Below are 6,185 nucleotides of genomic sequence, written 5' to 3'. Positions count from 1 at the left end.
TGTCTGATTATTCTACTAGACCATGAGGAACTACAATGCTTGGTGATTAGTACAGTGCCTGGCACAAAACAGCCAATGCATCCATGTTTGCTAAAAGCAATAATTTGGAAAATATCTCAGCTTTGATTCCCACAGTTTATAAGAAGAGAAGATCTGAAATCAGACTCTCCAGATCCAGTCCCCCGCTCTGTTACTTATTAGCTGTGCAGCTTTAAGAAAGTTACATAACTTCTTTAAGTCTAAATTGCTTAATCTATAAAATGGAGTACTAAGAAATTCTAACTTGCCTAGTGGCTAAGAGAATTTAGTAAGATCAGAGTTAATAAAGTGCCACTTGGTAGTATTATCATTTGTATTCAAGAAGGATAAATAATAGCAGGGAATATATTTTGTAACATGAATGACAATTTCTTTTTAATTATCTGAGAGGTAAACTGGACATAGAAATCACATATGTGAGGTACATTTTATGAAGAAAACTGAAAATAAGCTCATCTATCAGCCATTCAAATCTGGAAGCCTAACTGTCATATATTCAAGAATGAAAGGCAACTCCTTCTATTTTTGAAAGCCACAAATGAATAAACTCGCTCTCTACAAAGGTAATTTTAAGTATTATCTACTTCCTTTTTTTAATTTATTTATTTTGAGAGAAAGAGCAAGAAAGGGAAAAAGAATCCCAAGCAGGCTCCACAATGTTAGTGCAGGGTCCCACATGGGGCTGGAACTCATGAACCGTGAGATCATGACATGAGCTAAAAGTCAAGAGTCAGACGTTCAACCAACTGAGCCACCCAGGCACCCCAGTATCATCTATTTCTTAAAATCTCTCCCTCACATTATAATATATACCACACACATGCACACACACCACATTATCCAGTAGTTTTCACAGTGCTATAGAAATAATTGATTCTCAACATTAACACATTGGTAAATTTCTCTCTTCGTTTTCAAATGGCTTTCAAGCTTAATTCAGTGGAGAAAAAGACTGACCAACTACTAAGTGATCATGGTAGAGTCTTCCTCATCACTTTAAATGAACTTGACCCACCCACACAAAGGCACTGCTTGAAGAGAACTAAAAACCAGTAATAAAAATGAATCTGCTAAATCTGTATTTTAAAAAAATTAACATTTATTTATTTTTGAGAGACAGAGAGACAGAATGTGAGCAGGGGAGGGGCAGAACAAGAGGGAGACACAGAATCCAAAGCAGGCTCCGGGCTCTGAGCTGTCAGCACAGAGCCCAACGCAGGGCTTGAACCCACAGACTGTGACATCATGACCTGAGCCAAAGTCAAATGCCCAACCAACTGAGCCACCCAGGCACCCCTGCTAAATCTGTATTTTATTTGACTCTTATCAAGGATTTCCTGAACCCAACAGGCTCCTGTATTCATTCTCCTGCTTATACTGACAAGACAGTTTCTTCCTACTCTCTTCAACAAGTCATAGAAATGATTTGGGTCAGACATGCTCTCTCTTTGTGACACTAGCACCCGTTCCAATACTCGAGGTACTCAGTTGAGTACTGATTTACTCAGTTATTCATCAAGGAGTGTAGAATAAATTACCAAGAAATTACTGCAACCATGAGCTTTTTTTTTTTTTTTTGCATTGAGAATGTCATTTCCCACAAGTCTCCTTGCTACAATTTTTTGCTGTCTGCAATTCACTGTTGCTCATAATATAGCAAGAACCAACTTTCAAAATTTGTAATTCCAGTTATGTCACATCTCATTTAAAATATTTCAGTGCCTGCATCACTCAGAATCAAATGCAAACTCTTAAGCTGACATAGAAATCCCCCTTTTGTTTTCAACTCTGGCTTGCTCTTTCTTCTCTTTTATTACCCTTTCACAGAATGTTGTTTTTTGTTTTTGTTTTTGTTTTCACCTAGCTAATGTCTTCACAAATGTTGTCACTAAATGCAATCATCACTTCTAGCAAAATTTCTAGAGCCCTAAAATTTCATTCAACTGCCCCTCTTTGAAGCTCCAAAATATCACAAATCATATTATAATTATAATTTTACTTAATGTCTCCAACATTCAATTTGAGTTTCTTAAGGGCAGAGATTACATATCCATATTTCATACCTAGTTCTGAGTACTGCATACTGCAAGTAATGAGTGATCAATGTTTGTATAATAATTTAGTTTTTACAAAATATTCATATAGATATTAATTAACTTTATTGTCTAATAGATAATTGTCTAATAAATATTTTCTAGTAAATAATAAATAAATATTGTCTAATAAATATTGTCTAATAAACAATTAACTTTATTGTCTAATAAAGACAATTTCAGGGGGTGTAGTATAATAGATGTTTCTCCTTCCAGTTTTCACCAAAAAAAAGAAAAAAAAAAAAAGAAAGACCTGTAACTTGCTCTTGAATTTCTGGACTTAAAATTTGATAAAATTTCTATTCAATTTTATCATATAAAATCAATCCAAGGCTGAGTTCCCCTAATAAATAATTTCCATTCCAGTGTCATGGCTTTGACAGGTAAGTTACTTCAGACAAGCATCCATTATTCAAATATTAATTCAAATACATAATGTATATGAAAAGAATCAGAAAAAGAGTCACCAAAGATATACAGATCTGTTCAAAGTCCTATATATGGGCACAGCAGTATCTCAGTTACTTATTATCAAGTAGTTTCCAATTGAAAATTGCGTTCTGCTGCTTGAATAAGTTAAATGTATTTTAAAGTGATGTATTTAAATGTATTTTAATATTTTATATTAAAATATAAAAATATTTTAATGTATTTTTAGTGATGTGCATCGCTAATATTAATCTGCCACTTTACTTACTTTTTCACTTTTTACATTTTGTTTTGATCAGAACATTTTCTATCAAAGCTCAGTCTTTATGCTGATTTTAAACTCCCTCATATAAATAGCAGGCACTGTAATAAAGGTCACCACCCACCCTAGTGATTTAATCAGTATAAAGTGAAGGAAACACATTCTTCAAAGATCCCACAGGCATGTCCTCTTGTTTCCTTTACATTTTCATATTCACTACTGTCCTCGACTTTGCATTCTTAAAGTCTATTAACCCTAGACAATAAGCAGTGAAACACTGTTTCTATGGGGACTTTTAGACAGCTAGTCCACAGACTGAACTAAATTATCTGGACATTTTCTTCATCTCTGAAATAAATTGATTTTAACAGATTAACTCCAAGGGTCTTTCCAGCTCTAATATTACGCTATGTTGAGGTGGGGCATAGATTTTCATATTGAGAAATAAATACTTAGGACTTAACTATTTTACAGTTAAACCATAAAGTTGGGTATGGCAAACAAAGTGTAATAGCCCTATTTTCAGGCTATATTCATAGAGATAAAGTATGAAGAAAAAAAGGTTAGCCTCCTCTATAGAGTTTTATGGTCAGTGCTGATTTTCATACTTCAAATGATACCACCACTCCCTGCTTCCGCTTCAAGTTGATTTTCATCATGAAGAGAGAGGAGTGGGAAGTGGTCTTCTACCAGATGCCAAATAAATTTTACCAAAATCAAATGCTTATTCAGTTCCCTGATTCTCATTTGGATTCCAAATTCTTTGTCCTGTAGTTTGTATGACAACAATGGATTTGATGCCCTAAATGCATCAATTTTCTTCAGCATGAAACTGGTTTGCCATGTATCAATTTGGGCCTCTGTTTCACGTTTGGAGCATGCATTTTCTCTTCATTTCTCACATTTTTTCTTTCAGTTTTAGTCAATCTACAGTCTTTCCTATGCCAGATTATACAGGTATTTTTTCATTACAACTCATGCTGTTCAGTGCTCCATGTTCATGAGGGGCATCTTTTCTCTTGATGGTAGTTTCTTCCAAGACATTGCCAATTTCAAGTTTCTTATCTATTGCATCAGTTTCTCTTCATGTATTTAACTCCTGGAGTTTCTGCTCACTCTGCTTCATTTGATATGTTAGCGTCACAATCATTACTTCTCAACCTCTCTGGGTTCTAACCAAGGAAAAAAGTAGCATCCATAGGGTAACTATAGGGAAAGAAGGATACCAAGGTGTTGCTTTTATTAAATGAGATACACTAATTGTCAAAGTAAAGGATCTTGAGTAAGACAGATTGCAGAAAAATTTATTATTTTACATTACTTTTATAGTATTTGTTTACTGCTACATATTTCATCCAGCTTCCTATAGTACAAAAGGTTTGACTTCTAGAAGTGTCCTTAGTTCAGAGAAAATGAAACAGAGAGAAAGCCAGTTAGTGCATTCCTAACACAGTATGCCTTTCCCTCTTAAAGATGTCTAATGAGGGGCACCTGGGTGGCTCAGTTGGTTGAGACTCTGACTCTCGATTTTACCTCAGGTCATGATCCCAGAGGCATGGGATCAACCCTGGCATCAGGCTCAGTGCTGAGCATGGAATCTGCTTAAAATTCTCTCTCTTTCAGGGCTCCTGGGTGGCTCAATCAGTTAAATGTCCAACACTTGATTGCAGCTCACGTCATGATCTCATGGTTTGTGAGATCGAGCCCCCTCACTGGGCTCTATGCTGACACTGCGGAGCCTGCTTGGGATTTCTCTCACCTTCTCTCTCTGCCCCTCCACTGCATATGCACTCTCACTCTCTCTCTCTTTCTAACTAAATAAATAGTTTAAAAAAGATTTGGGGCACCTGGGTGGCTCAGTCCGTTAAGTGTCCGACTTCAGCTCAGGTCATGATCCCGTGGCCAGGGAGCTCAAGCCCCGTGTTGGGCTTTGTGCTGACAGCTCAGAGTGTGGAGTCTACTTCAGATTCTGTGTTTCCCTTTCTCTCTGTTCCTCCCCCACTCATGCTCTATCTCTGTCTCTCAAAAATAAATAAAAATGTTAAAAAAAATTTTAAAAAAAGATTCTCTCTCTCTCTGCCCCTCTCTCCCTCTCCCTCCATCTCTCTCTCTCTCTCTCTCTCTCTCTCTCTCTCTCACACACACACACACACACACACACACGTGATTGTGTGTATAATTTTATATTTAAATTTAGATTAATTTTTAAAAAATTTAATTTTTATAATCTTAATTTTTTTAATTTTAAATAATTTTAACATTTTAATTTTAAATTAATTAAAAAATATGTCCAATGAAAGCCAGTTTTACTAAACTTTAGATAGGTTTCTTTGTGACTATAGGCCTTCTTTTTCTTAAAACATTTAACATGTTTTCTCTGCCTCTTTGAGATGCAGATTTTCTCCCAGAGTCCTGCCTGTTTTCCAGGCATTTCCAGGAATGTCTTCCTCAAGAATCTGAGAATCACCCCTTTGAAATGTAATTATCAAGAATAATAGAACCCCTATCTTTCAGTCTCTGTAAGAGGATAGGTAGGAGTCTAACTTTGATAAGCTTCAATTAGCAAACACAGACGTCATAATCACACTGATCACTTTCCTCCTTAATGTCCTAGAATACTTTCCCACTAGCTCAGTCCAGTGCATAAAATTTTTCCTGCCTTTTATTTCAATGGAGGTTAGTTCAATCTCTCTCCAATATTGCAATGCCCTTTATCCCTATGTAATGGTCCAGTACAATTTCTCTTTGACAGTATAACCCTTCTTTGGGAAGAAGCCAATAAAAGAATGGAAGGGAAAAACTGGAAGGATTCAATAAATTTCCACTCTAACCCCTATGGGAGAAAGGAAGAACACATAAATGTTTATAAAAGCAGTAGAAACAGAATGATCTTTCATCCCCTCCACTCTCAACAGCTCTGTTCATACTTTATTTTCCTTGAGTAGAATACAATGAATGCCCTGACATACATGAACAAGAGCATGGTGAGAGAACTAAAAACCATGACTTCTATAAATTGTTGAAATTTTATTGGGGCCGGGGAGGAGATTCACCAGGGTGCATGCTTGCAAACATCAAATATTTAAAGGGTTTGGAAAGGGGAAAGTTATAGGGAAAAGGGATTCAGACTTCTTTTACTGGTCTCAGAAAACAGTACCAAGACTAATGTATACAAGTTAAAATGAAAAATGTTTCAGTTCAACATAAAAAGAACTTTCCAAAACCTTGAAATATTTATTCTAAGATGGGATACACTCAGCAAACCTGGAAGGTGGTGAGTACACTGTCAAGAGATATAAGACACAGTGGTTTTAGGAAGTCTAGATTGAAATACTGAAGAGAAATTTCAAACACCGCAGGGA

General features: G+C 35.8%; 1 long non-coding RNA gene across 1 annotated transcript in view; it reads left to right on the top strand.

Moving 5' to 3' along the window:
* The first annotated feature begins 454 nt into the window (after window positions 1–454).
* Window positions 455–6,185, top strand: part of LOC128311366 (uncharacterized) — a 16,367-nt gene continuing 10,636 nt past the window's right edge. Inside the window, exon 1 of the long non-coding RNA XR_008289769.1 lies at window positions 455–602. This is a non-coding gene — a long non-coding RNA (uncharacterized LOC128311366). The remainder of the gene's footprint in view (window positions 603–6,185) is intronic.

The sequence above is a fragment of the Acinonyx jubatus genome, chromosome A3 (assembly GCF_027475565.1).
Source record: "Acinonyx jubatus isolate Ajub_Pintada_27869175 chromosome A3, VMU_Ajub_asm_v1.0, whole genome shotgun sequence".
Classification (NCBI taxonomy): domain Eukaryota; kingdom Metazoa; phylum Chordata; class Mammalia; order Carnivora; family Felidae; genus Acinonyx; species Acinonyx jubatus.
This window is presented reverse-complemented; position numbering and strand designations above follow the sequence as displayed.